Here is a 20,584-nt window from a genome sequence, read left to right as displayed (position 1 = left end):
ATATATTTTACCAATAACTTATTGAAATACTTTACATTCCACTTCTACCCTACTCCTCATGACCTTTAAAGAGGTATTTTAACATATTTAAACCCATTCCCAACCTTTGGTATCTATCCAACCAACTTCTAGATGACTTTTCAATTGATGACCTTTCATATTCTCAATTTTTCAAGATTTTACAATATTTGACAACTTGACCCCACAATTACCTAGAAACCTAATCACATGAATCAAATAAATTTGAAATGATATAAACATTCAAATTTTACAATATTTCTTATTGGAGGCATAAAATGCACAAGGTCCTCTTGCACCAGTTTGCCTTAGGTCAAACCTCGATTTTTGAATTAACTATGAAATTGAATTGATAAATGTAATGAAAGACTGCAAAGAAATACTTTCCTTTTGGGAGAAGGGCTGAAAATTCTTGAAACAATAATTTCTACCTTGACGAAGTTTTGTTTGACCTTCACAAAGGTTTCAGGGTTTCATGTAGGATGTCTTCATAAAACATTGATCATGGATGCCATGTTCAATACTTGAACTTGACCTCACTTCTACTCCATTGCTTACTGAATGACTGAGTGCTTTCTCACTTGAATTTGCTAGAGTATAATTGAGATCATATAAGTTGTTAAATTTCAAATGAGAGGGGTAAACCTCCTTTTATACTTGTTTTCACAAAAAACAAATTGAATTTTTGAAATAGACTGACATGGGATCCAAATTCCTGCTTATTTATGATGATTACTGTGAGGCCCCAATTTAGGGCATGATTAAGAGGACTAGGATGTGGTTTAGGACTGAGGCGTGGACCACCCTAGTCCTAAAAATTAGGAGTCTTGAATGGGGGGATGGACTAGAAAAATGATAAAAAAATGTAGGATTCGAATGAGGTGTGAGCAGATTCAACATTGCAATTAGGCACTGGAAGTTGAAATGCCAAAGTGAGGCCTAGGTGAGGACAAAATTGTAAGTGAGTACAATTTAGGATGCTACAGATATATTTAGAAATAAGATACAAGGAGGAACTTGTGATCATTATGTGGAGTTGATTGGGTAGGATAGGAACACTAGGAACTAGAGTCCTAAAGCTAGTTCTTATAGATGCCAGTGTCATGGATTAAATCAAGATATTTCTAAGTTTTCTTGAAAGATTGGGTCAAAAATAAGAGGACACTAGCACTTGGTCTTATAGCCCTAGAGTTTTCAGCTCCATGAAGTCAAAAATTGTTTGTTAGTGTCCACTCTATATGTTTGTAACTTTTGATTGCTGTCAAGATTCAGATCAAGATGCAGATAGAAAAAGAAGTAGCCACCTCCCTACTTGAGTCCTGGTCTTTGTCGATGAAACAATTCTTGCAAGATTTTTAATCTATTTTTGACAAGTATTATTCCTTATTGTCATAAACTTTTATTATTTTGAAAACAAGATTGTTCAGTTGTACTTTGTCATTGTTGGCTAAGGGGGAGAAGAATTCTATTTGAGAAAAGTATCTGGTTATCAAAATTTTGATATATGCTCTGAATATCTCAATTTTTATGCTCTTTATGCAAAATTGTTATACATTGTATTGCCAAAGGGATAGTGTATATGCTTAGGGGGAGCAATTTTGCTAATGGCATTATTTTGTTGTAAAACACTTAGATGTCAAAATTTTATTTTCCTAAGTGTTGCCATCATTGCCAAAGGGGGAGATTGTTGGCATTTTTTGATGTTTATGTTGTGATTGTCATTGATGGACACACACTTGCATTGAGATCCCCTTTATATGTATGAGTTAGAGCACAACTGGTATTTGTTCCAACTGGTATGTTGTATTATAGTCTTTAGACTATTGGTGTTTTGTAGAATGTGTTTCTTGGTCTGAAGCGGCATGTTGACCCCAAGCGGTTCGTGGATACCAAGCGGTACGAGGGATTAAAGTGGCATAACACATTTTTACCAGTCTTCATTTTTGTCAAACCGACAATCGGCATTTTGTATGAACCGGTAATACTTTGTGATGAGTTACCATCCACCGATTGTTTGAAGGTGTCGACACCTAAACGGTGCCTTTTTGTGTCATGGTGCCAAGTATGTCCAAGTTCATTGAACCTAGGAAATTTTTATGTAATCCTATTGGACCGACATGAAATTAGATTCCTTTATAAGGACATCAAGTCTAGGGTTTTAGGTTGTTGATGTGGATATAACAAAAGTTTATGCTGTTGCTAGGGTTCAAAGTGAATGAGGAGTTGGAGAGAATATGAATGTGTAGAAGACTGAAGTAATGTTGGAGTGTATTAGGAATGAGCTACCAAGGATCTAACCAAACAATCTATGCTACTAGCTAGATCAAACACTTGTTGATTACTCACATCTTTGACAAGTCTATAGCCCCTAACTGGGTAGGCCCAAAAGCCTTTTGTAAATCCTCTAACAAGGTGGTTCACATCTATGGATCTAAAATCCTATAGCAAGGTAGTCTTTAATCAGACTTATCTCCTAACAGAGATTGAGATTCCTAACAGGATCTATTCTGGTAAAGAACATTGTAAGACCTTAACCAGTCTGGTTCCTATTCTGCAGATAGTTACTTGTGAGTTCCATCTCACCGTGGTTTTTCCCATTTAGGTTTCCATGTCAAAATCTCATGTGTTATGGTGTTTGTGCTTCTGTGGGTGAATGCATTATTTGCTATTTGGTTTGCATGTGTGCTAACCGGTTTGTGTGCTAAACTATTTTACCGGTTCACTATCAGTCTTGTAAAGTGTTTAAGTGCAAAGATTTTTGGCATACTAATTCACCCCCCCCTCTTAGTATTCATCAATTGGTATCAGAGCCCACCTTTCTATAAGTTTAACCACTTGGAAAGAGATATGGGGGAATACTCTATAAGGGAACTTACTAATCGGCTCACTCAGTCTGAGCAAGCCTATGATGATCTTATGGTCAAATACAAGGCATATCAAGCAAAAGGAGAGAACATGCAGAAAAGATGATGGAGCTATCTGAAAATAGTTCTTCAGATGAAGTAGACATGGAAGCCCTAATTGTAGAAGTAAATAAGTTGAATGAATCAAACTCCAACCTGAGAAAGGAATTAGAAGGACCGACTATCTAGATGTGTCAAGAGCTTGAGAACCAGAGGAAAGCTGAAGATCTGGTGAGAGAAAGAGATCATGAGATCTGCAAGCTGAAATAAGAGATCAGTGCCCTAACTGCTCAACTCCATTCAAGCAAAGTGGAAAAGGAATACATGCAAGGAGAATTGAACATTGCCATCTCTGAGAATGAAAACCTATTGTAAACAAATGCTGCTATTTCCAAAGAACTCTCTGAGTCAAAGGAAATACTTGCTAAGTTCAACAAGAGCATTGTCAAGCTAGAGCAAAAGCTTGAATCTGCCAAACCGGTCAAGAATACCAATGGACTTGGTTATTCCAGTCATGAGGAAGGTGAGACCTCTGGTATAAATGCTGGAACATCAAAGAAACAACTGACATTAAAGGATAAAGGTAAGCAAAAGTTTAAACCTGTTTGCTTTAACTGTCTAAAAGAAGGACATGCTACAAATGTGTGTAGGAGTAAGGCTTACAACAATTTTCCTTATTTCCTAAATGATAAGCCTAGATCCTATAGATTTGATGGTAACTGTTATGCATGCGACAAGTATGGGCATAGAGAATTTGAATGCAGGTCTATTATGAATAACACCGAAAGATATCCTTAGAGGACCCAAGGAGTTGGTCCTAAACCTTTTGTGAACCAAAATCACAACCAATTTAATGCCTTCAATCATTAGCAAAGAAGCGGTGGCTATCAAGCGGCAACTAGATGGAAAGCAAACTGTTTGGTATGTCATGGTCATGGTCACACTGCTGCAACATGCAGAAGGAAGAATGGAAACATGAACAATGGACATTGGAGAGCACCTAGATTGGTTTGCTATCACTGCAACAAACCAGGTCACATTGCTAGATTTTGTAGATCAAGAAAGGACATATTTGATGATATATCGGTCATTCCAGAAGGAAACATTGATGTTGACATTGTTCAAGCAGACATGAACAAAACCTGGAAGAAGAAACCAACGGTGTTACAAGAGGAACTGGTTTCTGCACCTAGTGTGGAAATCACAGAACCAACAAACTAAGCTTCAGAAAAGCTTAGGGGGAGCAAACAGTGAAATGTTTCAAACCCCCGGTTTACGCCGGTAAAAGACCTTAACCGGTATGTGATACCTGTCGTTTGGTAGAAGACCAGAAATGGTAAAAAGGGAAATTAGGTTTACACCCTAATGGAGGAGCATTAATGACGATAGGTGAGAAACATACTTAAAAGGATTTTTCAAATCATTTCTCACTATCAGTTTTCGAGCGAAGAAAAGTTTTTCAAAGAGCAGAGCGACGAAAAGGCGATTTGAGCTGAGATTTTGAGAAATTGAGAAATTGACATCTAAGTGTTTTACAACAAAATCATGCCATTAGCAAAATTTCTCCCCCTAAGCATATACACTATCCCTTTGGCAATACAATGTATAACAATTTTGCATAAAGAGCATAAATATTGAGATATTCAGAGCATATATCAAAATTTTGATAACCAGATACTTTTCTCAAATAGAATTCTTCTCCCCCTTTTCCAACAATGACAAAGTACAGCTGAACAATCTTGTTTTCAAAATAATAAAAGTTTATGACAATAAGGAATAATACTTGTCAAAAATAGATTTAAAATCCTACAAGAATTGTTTCATCGACAAAGACCAGGACTCAAGTAGGGAGGTGGCTACTTCTTTTTCTATCTGCATCTGGGAGACCTTTTCTTCCATGGCATCAATTGTACTCATCTCCTGTGTAACACTCAAGGCATCCAGGTTCAGATAGAACTTTTGAGGAATTTGCAATCGTGGGAGTAGAACTAGTTGTAGCTCCTGCAAATCTCTAGACCGGGTGCTGATCTCTTGCTCCATTTTCACTGACTGGATGTGAAACCGGTGAATGGTTTCCCATAAGTTGTAAAGGAATCATAAGGTGGCTTGAATGTGCTCATGTAGGACTGCAAGTCCATTTGAAGATTTTGCTTCTGAGCTAGCACATCATCATAGAACATATGGGATTGGCTGATCTTGCTGAGTAGCAGATTCCCCTCATTCAGAGCGTCCCTTATATCCTTTTGTTCTTTCTTTAGTTCAGATCAGAGCTCATTCAACTTCTTCACCAAAGCTATATTAAGAGCTTTTTGATGCTCCTTTTTGACATTTTCCTCTGTTGCCTCTTCTAGGCTCTGCACCTGATCATTGACTACTGTGCATAGGAGCTTAAGTTTAGGTAGTGATGAATCAGTGTTGGGAAGATTTGTACCGGGTATCAAACCGGTAAGAGTATCCACAGCCACTTCAATTACATCCTGCTCCTTCTTCCTTCGAATTATTTCAAGGCGCTCTTGAGCAACCTTGATGCTCTGCATTAGCTCCGTTTCACTTGTAGACTGGAGATCTATAGGATTGGTGAGATCAATCGGTTTGGCTTGACTCTCGGTTGCCTTCAAAGTTTCTATCTGGGTTCTCTTCTCCGCTTCTCTTGCTTTGTCCTCTTCTGCTTTCTTCTTCTTCGCTTCTCTCCTCTTCTCCACTTCCTTTTCCTCCTCAGGCTTTTTCTTTTCTACTTCCTTCTTCTTCTCCTGTTCCTTATCTTCCTCTTCTTTCTTCTTCCTCTCTGCTTCCTTCTTTTTCTCCTGTTCCTTATCTTCCTCTTCCTGCTTCTTCCTCTCTGCTTCCTTCTTCTTCTCCCGTTTCTTATCTTCCTCTTCCTTCTTCTTCTTTTCTTCTTCTTGCTTCTTTTTCTCTTCTTCATCCTTCTTCTTCTTCTCCTCTTCATCTTTCTTCTTCTTCTCCTCTTCATCTTTTTTCTTCTTCTCCTCTTCATCTTTCTTATTCTTCTCCTCTTCTTCCTTTTTTTGCTTCTCTTCTTCATCCTTTTTCCTCTGCTCGACCTCTTCCTTTGCCGCTTCCTGTCTATCCTTAGCTTGATTATCAACTTGTTTAGCCTGTTGCTCCTGTCTTGTTGCCTCAAATGGTGTTTCCTGAGTAACATCCTCTACGTCTAGAGCATCAACATCAATGGTGTCAATCGGTTCAACAACTAGATTTCCTTCATCATCAAATACTTCATCCAGTTTGGATATAACCGGTTCTTTTCAGCTTGCAGGTTGGCTAGACGCACTTTGTGAGACTGGACAATAGTTGTCATATAGTGATGAGTGTCTTTTTCTACATCATCAACTCTACCTTCTAACAACCAAAGTCTTCTTCTAGTGAAGAAGAGTCCTTTATTTTGGTCAATAACATAAAATAATTTAGAATTTGACAGGTCGGGAAAGTATTGTGCAAACACTTTCTCCCTAATTTCCTATTCCTTTTCTATGGCAATGCACCATCTATTATCTAGTGACATATATAAAGAATTTGGTGTTTGAGATTTAATCTCTAAGGGTGACTGGTCATTAACACATAAATACTGAATTATTTCCTTTTCAACCACTTCCTTTTCATCATCATTAAAGTCATAAAAACACTCAATTAAGTCATGTAGCACTTTTCTCCTAATATTCTTTATTGTTCTTTGACAATGTGTCAAAGGTTTAGAGGAAGAGATATCTATATTTATCGGTGCAGATGATGTCGGTTCATTCTTTGTCTTTCTCTTTGCTTGACATGTTTTCTTTGGCTTTTCCTTAGACACAGTTTCTTCTGAGTCTAGAGAGGTATTCCTTGTTTTCCTCTTTCTCTCAAACACTTTAGCCAGTGCCGCTTCTGGTTTCTTCTTGGCTGGTGACTGCTTGGTCACTTTTGGGGTTGCAGTAGTAACCGGTGTTGATGCTGCAGGCACTGCCTTTGCCTTCTTCACTACAAGTTCTTTTCCTTTCTTTGCAGAGGGTTCCTCGACCGGTGTAACCCTTTCCAGATAGGTTTTGGTCCTCTTTGCCTTAGGATCAAGAAGTGAGGCAATAAGGGTAGAGGCATACCCTTCCAGCATATCGTACATCACCTCATAGCCCATTGGCTCCACTTCTTCTTGTCTAGGCTCAACAGCCTCCATTATGCATTGATCCACCTTGATGGTGAAACAAATATCGTCCTCATATTTCTTGATGATGTCACCAGATATTCTCATTCTTTGGCTCATTTTCCATCTGAACTCATCAAAATACTTGTTCAGAACATTAAGGTAACTGGTTCCAATTGCTTCAATGCTTTACTTGATTTTCTTGGTCAGTAGACCACTGGACATCTCCTACTCCTGGAAAGTAGCCTTGGAAATAGAAGAACAACCCAACCAGTAGTTGCCCAAACTTGAACCTTGGTGCATTTTCCTGTTTGATCAACTTCAGATTCAACAAGAGTTGTCTCTGCATACCGGTGCACAGATCAAATGATGCATCCTCCTTTATCATCCGGTAAGCGGCATTTATCGCTACAATAGATACAGAGTTAATTCTGTTGGTTGAGAATGTCCAGTATCCAATCACCATACATGCATACTTCACCAGATCATCCTTGATAGAATTGAATGTTATGCCTCGTGAGTCGCTCACTAAACCAGTGAGCTTGGACATTTCAGTTTTGCTTACCATCCTCAAGGCTGGCACTTCCCCTGTGTTGTAAAATTTGGTGACTGTATGAGTTGCCTATGACATGATGTCATGTGTTCTCTCCAGGTACATCTTATCACCATGGACTTTGCTCAAAATTATCCTTATACGATCCTCTGTGAAATCCTCCAGAAAGTAAATAGCATTGTGGAGCTTCTTCTTCTCCAAAATATTATACTTCGGCTTGATCTTCTTATCCTTTCCACAAAATAAACCTATCTGGGAGTGGATGGCTAGAGACCCTAGGTCTTCAATCTTGCAATCTATGTAGTCAAAAATTCCCTCTTCTACTATCACACCAGCCGGGACTTGTGATAGGGCATTATACTTAGACTTTCATTGAATAAAACTTGTAGACTCGACAAATGCACTAGAATTGGTATGAGATGTGGAAGCCATGATAGAAATTTCAAGAACTTGAGAAATACCTTTTGAAACATGTGAATTTAGGGCTTGCCGATTGTCCTTCACTTCACACTCCGTCGGTTGTTGAATCACCGCTTTGTGTTCTCCACTTGACCGTTTGCAGTTTGAATTTGAATCTCCTTCGCAGTTTCTCAATTTCTCAAAATCTTAGCTCAAATCGCCTTTTCGTTGCTCTGCTCTTTGAAAAACTTTTCTTCGCTTGAAAACTGATAGTAAGAAATTATTTGAAAAATCCTTTTAAGTATGTTTCTCACCTACCATCATTAATGCTCCTCCATTAGGGCGTAAACCCTAATTTGCCTTTTTACCATTTCCGGTCTTCTGCCAAATGATAGGTATCACATACTGGTTAAGGTCTTTTACCACTATAAACCAGGGGTTCAAAACATTTCGCCATTTGCTCCCCCTAAGCTTTTCTACAGCTTAGTTTGTCGGTTCCATGATTTCCACACTAGGTGCAGAATTTGGTTCCTCTTGTAACACTGCTGGTTTCTTCTTCCAAGTTTTGTTCATGTCTGCTTGAACAGTGTCAACATCAATGTTTCCTTTCGGAGTGACCGATATATCATCGGATATGTCCTTTCTTGATCTATAGAATCTAGCAATGTGACCTAGTTTGTTGCAGTGATAGCAGACCAATCCAGGTGCTCTCCAAGGTCCATTGTTCATGTTTCCATTCTTCCTTCTGCATGTTGCAGTAGTGTGACCATGACCATGACATACCATACAATTTTCTCTCCATCCGGTTGCCACTTAATAGCCACCGCTTCTTTGCTAATGATTGAAGGCATTAAACCGACTGTGATTCTGGTTCACAAAAGGTTCAGGACCAACTCCTTGGGTCCTCTGAGGATATCTTCTAGTGTTATTCATAATAGACCAACATTCAGATGCTCTATACCCATACTTGTTGCATGCATAACAATTACCATCAAATCTATAGGATCTAGGCTTATCATTTAGGAAATAAGGAAAATTGTTGGAAGCCTTACTACTACACACATTTGCAGTATGTCCTTCTTTTAGATAGTTAAAGCAAACAGGTTTAAACTTTTGCTTACCTTTATACTTTGATGTCGGTTGTTTCTTTGATGTTCCAGCTTTTGTACCAAAGGTCTAACCTTCCTCATGACTGGAATAACCAAGTCCATTGGTATTCTTGACCGGTTTGGCAGATTCAAGCTTTTGCTCTAGCTTGACAATGCTCTTGTTGAACTTAGCAAGTATTTCCTTTGACTCAGAGAGTTCTTTGGAAATAGCAGCATTTGTTTCCAATAGGTTTTCATTCTCAGAGATGGCAATGTTCAATTCTCCTTGCATGTATTCCTTTTCCACTTTGCTTGAATGGAGTTGAGCAGTTAGGGCACTGATCTCTTATTTCAGCTTGCAGATCTCATGATCTCTTTCTCTCACCAGATCTTCAGCTTTCCTCTGGTTCTCAAGCTCTTGACACATCTGGATAGTCAGTCCTTCCAATTCCTTTCTCAGGTTGGAGTTTGATTCATTCAACTTATTTACTTCTGCAATTAGGGATTCCATGTCTGCTTCATCTGAAGAACTATTTTTAGATAGCTCCATCATCTTTTCTGCATGTTATCTCCTTTTTTCTTGAGATGCTTTGTATTTGACCATAAGATCATCATAGGCTTGCTCAAACTGAGTGAGCCGATGAGTAAGTTCCCTTAAAGAGTATTCCCCCATATCTCTTTCTAAGTGGTTAAACTTATAGAAAGGTAGGCTCTGATACCAATTGATGAATACTAAGAGGGGGGGGTGAATTAGTATGCCAAAAATCTCCGCACTTAAACACTTTACAAGACTGATAGTGAATCGATAAAACAGTTTAGCAGACAAATTGGTTAGCACACATGCAAACCAAATAGCAAATAATGCATTCACCCACAGAAGCACAAACACCATAACACATGAGATTTTGACATGGAAACCCAAATGGGAAAAACCACGATGAGATAGAACTCACAAGTAACTATCTGTAGAATAGGAACCAAATTGGTTAAGGTTAGACCGGTTAAGGTCTTACAATGTTCTTTACTAGAACAGATCCTGTTAGGAATCTCAATCTCTTTTAGGAGATAAGTCCAATTAAAGACTACATTGCTAGAGGATTTTAGATCCACAGATGTGAACCACCTTGTTAGAGGATTTACAAAAGGCTTTTGGGCCTACCCGGTTAAGGGCTACAGACTTGTCAAAGATGTGAGTAATCAATAAGTGTTTGATCTAGCTAGTAGCACAGTCTGCTTGGTTAGATCCTTGGTAGCTCGTTCCTAATGCACTCCAACATTACTTCAGTCTTCTACACATTCATATTCTCTCCAGCTCCTCAATCACCTTAAACCCTAGCAACAACATAAACTTTCGCTATATCCACATCAACAACCTAAAACCCTAGACATGATGTCCTTATAAAGGAATCTGATTTCATGTCAGTCCAATAGGATTACATAGCAATTTCCTAGGTTCAATGAACCTGGACATACTTGGTACCACGACAAAAAAAGGCACCATTTAGGTGTCGGCACCATCAAACAATCAGTGGATGGTAACTCATCACAAAGTATTACCGGTTCATACAAAATGCCGGTTGCCAATTTGACAAAAATGAAGACTGGTAAAAATGTGTTATGCCGCTTTAATCCCTCGTACTGCTTGGTATCCACGAACCGCTTGGGGTCAACATGCTACTTCAGACCGGGAAACACATTATGCAAAACACCAATAGTCTAAACACTATAATACAACATACAGATTGGAACAAATACCGGTTGTGCTCTAACTCATACATATAAAGGGGATCTCAATGGAAGTGTGTGTCCATCAATGACAATCACAACATAAACATCAAAAAATGCCAACACTATGAAGTTGAAAATTGTTTGTTAGTGTCCACTCTATATGTTTGTAACTTTTGATTGTTGTCAGGATTCAGATCTAAACCTGTACACATTAAAAGAGAAAAAATATTTTTGGTATATAGAGGCTTTCCTAAGTCAAACCTTGTGTTGGTGTTCCCACCTCCACAATGACAGATGATGAATGATAACAATCACATGCTCCCTCAAGAGCAGAGGTAAATAAAGGACACCGACTAAAATGATTAGTTTATGCATAAATCTCTTACTTGGATATCACGTAAGGTGATGTAGAATTTGTCTCATAAAGTCCTACAAAAAAATAGTATATCATAATAACAACAATAATGGAAGATGCTTGATGATAACCTTTAGATTTTTTCCTTGATAGATTTGCATTTCTACAATAATTCAATTGAATTCCTTTCTTGATAATCATAATTGTTTCTTAGAATAAATTAGTGGTTTCAAAATGTGAAAGGGAGTACCATGTATATGTGTCTTGCCCCTTTTCACAAATAATTTTTTGGGAGAGACCAACAATAGCATACGACCATTAAGGGCTCGAAGTTGACATCAAAATATATAAACTTAGAGCCAAATTGGGAGGACAATAGAATTGGGTGCTAGTGCCTAGCCCTTTATGGATACACAAAGTGCTAGGAACTAATTAGTGTGACCTATATTTCATATCCAAACCCAAGATAACACATTTAAACAAGTTTAGGCACAACCACCAAATTAGGTACTAAACCTAGTGTGTGAAACTATTAGGGGTATAAAATTTACAATGCTACAAAAACAACTCAAACTCATCCTATCTATAAATAAAATAAAAATATTAACATCTTCTTCCTATAAATAAAAAAATATAATTGTGGAAAAATCTAGGTGTAGATTTAAAAATTAGGGCACTTTGGAGCAAAACAAAGGTCACCATTATGCTTAGGAGGCTCGAGAACCCTAAAATTGCTTGTCAAAAATAAAAAAATTGAGCAATAGAAAAAAAAAAAACTTTGGGAATTTCGTACGCACACCATGCACCTCTAATTTAATGTGTAGGCATAATCATTTAAGGCATGAAAATTTTTCTCACAAATTTTGTTTTATCTCACTTTTTTTGAAAGGGTAACTTTTTTTTGAAAAGGGACAATAAATATTTCCAGAAGGTTCCTTTCAAAAATTAAGGGGGTCAATCTTTTTGTAGCCCTTTTTAGCTACCTCAACAAATCTACACACCTGCACACGCAGATACTTAAATCAATACTTTGACCTTTCTTGGTGGGACCTCTAAATATATAAAAAATAGAAGATTTTTTTTGAATTTATCAGATGAGAGAATATTCTTAGAGTTAAGGAGTATTATGGAAAAATCTTTTTTGTAGGGATCTCAATTTCTTTCTAGTGAAGGGGAATATTATGCTAAAATTAGCATCCAATTAACCCTTTGACCCATTTCAAACCTCCAAACCCTAATTGACTTAGGTGTGGTTTTTTGCTGATAAATTGGTCATACAGGCTCAAAATTGCACAAACCATATATCATCAGAAAGGTGGTTCTAGTGCCAATCCAAATCTGCACATGGTTTTGCTAGATTCTAAACCAATTTTCTATACCAAGCCTCCAAAGTCATCCTTCAATTTTTGTCTTCTAGGGCCATACCTTGCATATCTAGACTCCATTTTTCAAAAACTAGATATTGTAAAAAATAGCTTAGAGTTCTCTATCCTAATCTACAATCAATTTTTCTAGAATATTCACCAAGTACTTAGTGATCTTAAATTTTTTCATTTCTAAGCTTATACAAGTGCAAAAGGGTTTATTTTTATTGCTATGGGGGGTTAGAATCATCATCTTTTAGATTCCTATATTTCCCTAATTTTAGCCTAATCTAAAAAAAAATCCAATGGTGAAACTCTCTATTGAGATACTCATACCCCATAACTATAATAGTTGGAAGACTAATCTAACCATATTTCTTAGGTCTAGAGGTTTATGGTCTTGTTGAGATGAGATCAAACCCGATTTGACTTGTTAGTTTGAGGTCATTTAGAATAAGGATAAGATGGATGAGGTTATGGTTTTGATTAAAGGCCTACATGTTTCAGATAGTCTCCAATTCCATATTAATTATTGCACCACTCCTAGGGACATGTGGTTCAAATTTGACCAAATTTTTTGAGATATTAATGAGTTTCATGCACTTCAACTTAAGATTATTAAGGAATTTGTGGAGAATTTTAAATCCATCAGACCACAATTTCAAGGTTATGGAAAGAAGAAGATTGACAAGGAGTGCATCTTCCTAGTTTTTTCCAAACTTTGAGGCCAATTTGGTTTCTTTGCTTCCTATTTTTAATCTACCATGTATTCTTTGGGTACCTAATTCACTATGTATTCATTTAAAGTGTTTTGTGAGTGCCTAACACAGGAGTAGGGGAATTTTTCTTAGCTTGATTTAGTTCCTGGTTCCAAATCTTAGGCTTTGGTAGATGAAACTTCTACATCTATAGGGAAACAAAAGAAAAAAAAAGATTAGAGGGACACAATCTACTTAGCCACCTCCAACTTCAAAGTCTCATGCACATGATTCAGATTCTTCCACCTTTTCCAAGAAGTGTTCATATAGGAAGGACAAGCCTAAGTGCTCTTATTGCACCAAATCAGAACATGACGAGCATCAATGTTATGCAAAGAAGATTGATGAGATGGCACATCTTATACAAAAGCATAATATTCAACTGTCTTCATTTAGTACATCCTCTTCTACCACTTCAAGATCTAGACATTCTAGGTCATCTTCTATGGCATATAGTGAAGACATGATAAAAGGCCATCCTCTCATTACATCCATAGATTAGCCCTCGAGGTGGCTTCTTGATTGAGGATCCTCACATCATATGACATCATCAAAGAGTATGTTATGTTCTTTGGAGAATCTTGTAGTTCCATCGATATTGATGGGTAATTTAACACTTACATGAGAATTAATGGGAGTGGTTCTATTAAGGTTGATGGTGACACATTCAATAATATTATTTTTGTCCTTTCATTATCTTCCAACCTTTTTTCCTTTTACCATATTACTATTTGTGGGATAGGCAATATAGTTGAGTTCATCCCTGATTTAGTTCTCATTAGGGATCTACATAGTAGGGAGATTATTGCAATTGACAGTGTTGATGCATCATGGTTGTATGAGTTCTCTTAGTTTTCTCCCATTGAGCATGTAGTTACATTGACTAATCCTATCTCTCAAGCATCAAGAGTGGATTAGAAATATGAGGAGAGGTTTGGTGACTTGAACCTATGTGAGCTTTATTCATCCACAGTGGTTCCTATGACTTGTGCTGATCATCCTCCACCTCCCGCTTCTTCAAAGATCAAGTCAATTCAGCAGGTTGATAGTTACCTTGTACTTCCAATAGAGTGGGATGAGTACTTGCTAGATATTGTAGCGTTCTTTGATACAATACACACTCCATACATTGGGTACATGATTGAGGATATTCCAATCCTCTTTGATGGTAGCTTCAAAATTTTCCTCATCCCATATTTAGTGCCTTCAAAGGTTGTTTATCAATTATATTCATAGTTGTTTGGATTTTCTTCAGTTGATTTGGCATCTTTTGATTCAGATAGTTGGACAATTATGGAGCCTTCTATGGAATAAATCATGAGTCTATTCTTTCTATCTGCTTTCATTAAGTTGTTTCAACCTTGGCCAATTGAATTTTTTCTTCCCAAGGGAAGGAACATGGTTTTTTTCTCTTGTATCTTCATCAACATTCATCCTCAAGACTTTATCTTCAACATTGAAGCTTCTTCATTATGGGGAGAATACATTGAATCTCTTCCTTTTTCTCTTATGGGGAGAATCTTTATTGTACTTATGTGACCAATTCAATACTTGGGGGAACATTTTGAGTCCTTCATGATTGTCACAAGTACTTTCTTTTTTTATTTATTTTTCTCTCTTTTGGAGAGTTCTCTCCCATTGGGTTTTTTCTCGTTTCCTCTGCTTATGAGAGTTACATTGGTTTGTACATGAATACCTGATCAAGCCTAGTTGTTGAGACTCATTCGTGTGTGCATTTATAATTAGTTGCTTAGATTATCCATAAGTTAATCTTAAGGGGGGGTGTTGGAGTAATAAGGACATTTATAAAATTATTTAATAATTAGGTCCTTTAATTACTTTTTTCACTTAAGACAAACTTAGGTGCTTTTTCCTTTTATTTAATTAGGCAAATAATAGCTTGAGTTGTCTCATTCATTATGATTGTGACACTTGACATATGCTAATTTGATCTAGCCTTTAGGGGTTTGCATCTATGGTTCCATTGATCCTTTTATATGGATTAATTCATTCATTATATTGTATTTGCCTTTTTTTTTTGATAAACTGTATCTGCATATTGCATGTGTAATCAATATAGAATTCTCAAGTTGTTATTGAGCATATTATTTTGTCTTGATATCTTTTTTGTGATTGGTGTTTTGCTTGTAGATGATTATTGGCTCCTATTGTTGTATCATCAACTTCTACACACACACACACATATCAAAATTTTCTTCTCTCTCTCTCTCTCTCTCTATATATATATATATATTGATCGGTAAGTATTTTGCTTCATATTAATGCGAAACTTTAAATATACAAAATTGTAGTCTTCGATGCATAAACACAGTAAACATCAACCCCATACCGCCCATAGTCATATCTTATGAACTACCCAACCCTACAACCTATGACATCCAATAGAAAAAGACCAGATCCTTGCTGGTCCTACAAACCCAAGTGTTCCAGAAATAATTTAAGTTTTAGAACAATAACTAACAACTAAAAACATGTAAGAACATATGAAAAACATTGGCCAAAATGCCACTCACTTGCTATCACCCTGGCTCGCCTTCTCCCCTCCATCCTTAGTGGTCGACGCTTTCCCCTTTGCTGCTTCACCTTTCATCCTTGGGATGCAGTTCAGACGTCCAAAGTCAGGGTCACCTTCCAAACTCACCAGTAACTGAATGGCCCATCCTTCTTCAAACCTATCTCTCAGGTCCCTGCCAACTTCCATCCTTGCCACCACATGTAGAGAATTTAGGACTTCATCCGCTCTGATTAGTTTCACGTAGAGCTTCATGACTTCCCATCCCACTTGAGCATGCTCTCGGCATTGGTCTTTGATTACATCCTCCGGTCCACGAACAAAGGGTACCAACTCCTCCTAGTTATCCCCCTCCTTAATACAGATGCCTACTCAAGGTACCACCCATTCCAGGATTGAATCAAGGTTTATCAAAAACTCCCCATCAATCAGTTTGGTCAGTGTGAGTTTTATCTTCTCCACCTCTGGTTCAAACTCACAAGCCCATGCCAGAAGCAGGGAGTACACCTCCATGTTCATCCGATATCGGTGACAGATGTAAACCACCTCCTCAATAAGCATGAGGTGAGCCACCGCCAAAACTTCTCTGCTTTAAACCAGAAAAGTCCCTGCATCCTCTTCTCTGATACCTTGCCCAGAAAAGGAACCAGCTTCTTGTCCGTTCGCAAAGTAAAATCATCTTCCATAGTCACCTGCAGATTTAAAACAACAATTCCTGCATTGCAATGTCATACAATGCTACAAAGATGCAATCAATTCTACTACAAACAAACCCTGGCTCACAGATCAATAGGTAATAAATTCTTCCGCTGTCATATAGGGTGGATAATGAGTGCCAAAGATATGACATTAATGCCATGAGATCACACGTAGGATTTACTACCATCCTCCACCCACTTCAATCGTGAGACCTGCCACAGATAACTACCTTCTTCAAAGAGCAGGCGCCAACTTGTCTTATGTACTTGCCAATTTTTTCTCTCGCTTTCATATTGAAGACTGCACATTTCTAAGAGGCTGCAATTAATACCATTTCCACACGCGACCATCTCCTTTCCACCACTTGGCCGCACAACTCTCCAATTCGCTTCCAATGTTAGATAGCAAATCTGCCACTGGGTTTTCTCCTCTCCTTATATGAGAGACACAAAACTCCACAAATGCTTTGATCTTCTCTCAGATCATAGCCACCCATCAGTTTATTTTCCAACATGGCGTGTTGCCTTTAGCTATTGCATTAATAACTATCTAAGAGTCCCCTTCTAAGTGCAACTGTTGGACTTTCATATTTAAAGCTAGCTCTGTTGCTAGAAAAGCCACTTGGACCTCTGCTTAATTATTAGTGCCATCCTGCAAACGTTGTGCTCCTTTGAAAAGGATAAATCCGTTATCATCCCTCGCCACCACCCCAACACCTGAGGTTCCTAGATTTCCTTTTGATGCACCATCTAAATTGATCTTTATCTACTATTTACTAGGTGGTTCCCATTTATCCATCTCTGAAGAAGGAGCTGGATCAACCCTCGAAGACCCATTAATAGGTTCTCTAAATATTTTTTATTTGTATAGATATTTTAAAAATAAAATTAAACATTATATAAAATATTTTAATCAAAACATATGTGAAACTATAAATAACAAAGCATATAATGAAGCTATTTGATGAATTTAATATTTCATTTCTAGGCCCCACACAAAATTTAGAACTCCCCAACTAATCAATAATAATAATAATTTTTTAATATTTGTAAATAAAAAATTGTATGTTTAGTTTGTAAAACATAAATATAGATTTTAGATAGAAAAAATATTTATGATTAGATACTACTAAATTCTCATTATAATAGTAGTATTAGGAAAGGTATGTACTAATAAGAAGAGAGGTGTTTTACAATAGCAAGAGGCACAGAGTTTCATATTATGATTATGTACATAAAAACTAAAATAAAATCAACATGCATTTAGTCTATAAAATTAAAAAATAATTGTTGTATTTAGATATAAAAATAAACTATATAAATAAAAAATAAAAAAATAATCAAATCAAATAAATAAGCAAGAGCAAAAGAAAAGACCAATAATTAGGTAGAATTTTAGAAGCATTTTTAAACCATTAACACTACATTATTCACAAACACATAAATAATCTATTATTTCTTATTAAAATAGTATGTTAAAAATTTAAATAAATAAAATGCTGGAGTTCCCAAGATCCAAGCATTCAAAATTTAACTTTATAAGCTATTAAAATTGTAAATGGCTAACTTTATGAGCATTGTGATTCATGCCACATTAATACAGTTAAGATATGATACTATATTGTAAAATCAACTTTTTCCAATATTCATTTAGTTTGTATATAATAAAAACTAGTAATTGCACCTTGGTGCAATGGGTACGCCGAATTGGTGTGAAAGGTCAATTAGAAAATATTTTTCTCTAGTTTTTACATATAATTTTATAGTAAGTGTGGTGAATTGGTAGGCCATTTATCAAACGATGTTATCTATAAAACACAGTTTTCAATTGAGAAGTGATATCTTCAAATCAACCATGCATTCACTTACATGGATGCAAACATGACTAAAATAAAAAACTCCAAATCTTGAAGATAATCAAACTTCATTACCAATGGGCTCATGCTATGTTTGCAATATGGATAGAGGGAGAGATAGGGATATCAAGAGAGAGAAGGGGGAAGAGTGAGAGATGGAAATACATAAGGATATAGAGTTAAGGTATAGAGAAAGAGATGGAGAGAGAGAGAGAGAGAGAGAGAGAGGAGAGAGAGAGAGAGAGAGAGAGAGAGAGAGAGAGAGAGAGAGTTAAGGTATAGAGAAAGAGATGGAGAGAGAGAGAGAGAGAGAGAGAGAGAGAGAGAGAGAGAGAGAGAGAGAGAGAGAGAGAGAGAGAGAGAGAGAGAGAGAATGGGATAGAGATGAATGAAAATGTGTTAGAATAAGTATGGAGAGATAAAGCTAGGGAATAAAAGAGATATAGATATATGGAGAGAGAGATGTCTAGAAATAGAAGGGGAGAGAAGAAAAAGATAGAGATCAAGATAGAGGGAGAGAAGTTGATAAATAGATAGAGAGGTAGACTGAGAGATAAAAATAGAGACAAATAGGGATATTGTGAGGAAGAGATAAAGAGATAGAGGAAGAGGTCCAAAGGAAGAGATATAGAGAGATATAAATGGTTAGATATGGTAATAAACATATAAAGATGTAAAGAGATATAGGGAGAGGGAGGCAAAGAGATAGAGAGGAAAACAAATAGAGATGGAGACATAGAGATATGTGAGAAGAGAATGAGAGAGATGGAGATATATATGTGAAGAGAAAGGGAGAGAGACAAAAATAGAGAAATAGATAGGGGGATAAGAATACACAAAGGAAGGGAGATAAGGGGAGAGATAGAGAGGGGGATATAGAGAGAGGGATGGAGAGAAAGGGAGAGATAGGAAGAGGATGAAAAGAGAGAGAGAGAGAGAGAGAGAGAGAGAGAGAGAGAGAGAGAGAGAGAGAGAGAGAGAGAGAGAGAGAGAGAGAGAGAGAGAGAGAGATGGAGATGGATAGAGGGTGACATAGAGAGAGAGAGAGAGATATGAAAATAGATGGAGAGGGGTAGGGAAAGATATGGAGAGATAAGGAGAGATATATATATAGCTAGCTAGAGAGAGAGAGAGAGAGAGAGAGAGAGAGAGAGAGAGAGAGAGAGAGAGAGAGAGAGATGAATAGAAAGAGATATAGAGAAGTAAGAGGGGGATAAGGAGCTTGGGAAACAAAGAGATATAGAGAAGTAAGAGGGGGATAAGGAGCTTGGGAAACAAAGAGATATAGATAGAAAACAAGAGATATGAAGTGTGCAAGAGAAAGAGGAAATATTATATCTAATATAATAATTATGGTAAAGTTTTACCATAATATTCTTATATTGGAATGTATCGCATTCACTATATTAATCGAATCAACTAACAACACAGATTGATAGTCCATGTTTAAGGAGAGATATGAAAGATGATTACTATGTCTAAAGTAATTGGATCATTATTCATTTTTTTTTTTTTCTATATTATTTTTTGCCTACTTTTTTACACGAATTGTTTTCTACTCGTCAAGACATTGATATCTTTTATTGATGTTATATCTATACCACTCTTCTTGCAAAATAATCATAGTTAATATGAGAACACAAGTAAGCATATTTGATCAATATTGAAAAAGACTAAGTTATTGATCTTGATAAGGCCATTTATTCCAGTGCTTGACATAAAATATCTAAATGAAATTTGAAATCCGCTACTTATCTAGGTGGAACACATGATCTAGTTCAATTGAGATCTAGGCTTACTCACAAGAATTAACTGGCATTGCCACAAAATTTCATTGTAATCAAGTGGAAAGGTCTTAATTTAATATTAAATATTGTCAAATAGACATCCATAATGGTGGATAGATAATATGGTGTAAAGTCTATCTGCTTCGAAAATAGAAGAGACAAAGAGAAAGGAAGAGAATAAGAAAGTAATTAAATCAATTCTAATAACATTTAATTATTATTTATAATTTCATAAAAAGAACATAAATCATTAAAATAAATTTCAAACTTAAATCTAAATTCAAAATTAAAGTATATCAAAATTTAATAATATTAAAAAAATAATAATTAGTAATAATAATTATTTAAAATTATTTTATTAAACTAATAAATAATTTATTAAAATAAATTTAAAATTTAAATTTAAATT

The sequence above is a fragment of the Cryptomeria japonica genome, chromosome 10 (assembly GCF_030272615.1).
Source record: "Cryptomeria japonica chromosome 10, Sugi_1.0, whole genome shotgun sequence".
In the NCBI taxonomy this organism is placed as follows: Eukaryota; Viridiplantae; Streptophyta; class Pinopsida; order Cupressales; family Cupressaceae; genus Cryptomeria; species Cryptomeria japonica.
The sequence above is the reverse complement of the archived record's forward strand: the minus strand, read 5'-3'. Positions refer to the sequence as shown.